The sequence below is a fragment of the Mizuhopecten yessoensis genome, unplaced genomic scaffold, assembly GCF_002113885.1.
Source record: "Mizuhopecten yessoensis strain PY_sf001 unplaced genomic scaffold, ASM211388v2 scaffold213, whole genome shotgun sequence".
In the NCBI taxonomy this organism is placed as follows: Eukaryota; Metazoa; Mollusca; class Bivalvia; order Pectinida; family Pectinidae; genus Mizuhopecten; species Mizuhopecten yessoensis.
The window spans coordinates 386983-387903 of NW_018403434.1; positions in this window are offsets into that span (position 1 = coordinate 386983).

Genomic DNA, 921 nt, shown 5'->3' on the forward strand with positions numbered 1-921 from the left:
AACTCTATAGTTTTATATGTAGATGTTTAACTCTATAGTTTTATATGTAGATGTTTAACTCTATAGTTTTATATGTAGATGTTTAACTCTATAGTTTTATATGTAGATGTTTAACTCTATAGTTTTATATGTAGATGTTTAACTCTATAGTTTTATATGTAGATGTTTAACTCTATAGTTTTATATGTAGATGTTTAACTCTATAGTTTTATATGTAGATGTTTAACTCTATAGTTTTATATGTAGATGTTTAACTCTATAGTTTTATATGTAGATGTTTAACTCCATAGTTTTGTATGTAAATGTTTAACTTTATAGTTTTGTATGTAGATGTTTAACTCTATAGTTTTATATGTAGATGTTTAACTCTATAATTTTGTATGTAGATGTTTAACTCTATAGTTTTATATGTGACTGTTAACTCTATCGTTTTATATGTGACTGTTTAACTCTATCGTTTTATATGTAACTGTTTAACTCTATAGTTTTATATGTAAATATTTAACTCTATAGTTTTATATGTAAATGTTTAACTCTATAGTTTTATATGTAGATGTTTAACTACTGTTGTTCTTCGTGATAAAACTCTACCGTTTTATATGACATGAAATAGCTGTTTGTTCCATATTTGGTCTGAAGCATTCTTGGGTGAAGGGGAACCAATTTTGTATAAACCGTAGCTCTGGCCCCCCTGGGGGCTGAGGGGCGGGGCCAAACAGAGGAAATACAAGAGGCCCATGGGCCTTAATAACGGTCACCTGATATATTTATACAGAGAGTTGATTTTGTTTTTAACATGAACAGAAATATTATTCAAAGTGACAAAAAACAATAAAACCACCTTACTCAATATCTAGCATACAGATTTCAGACTAAAAAGGATTTGAAACTAGCACCTCTGATTCTTAACAAGGAAAATGA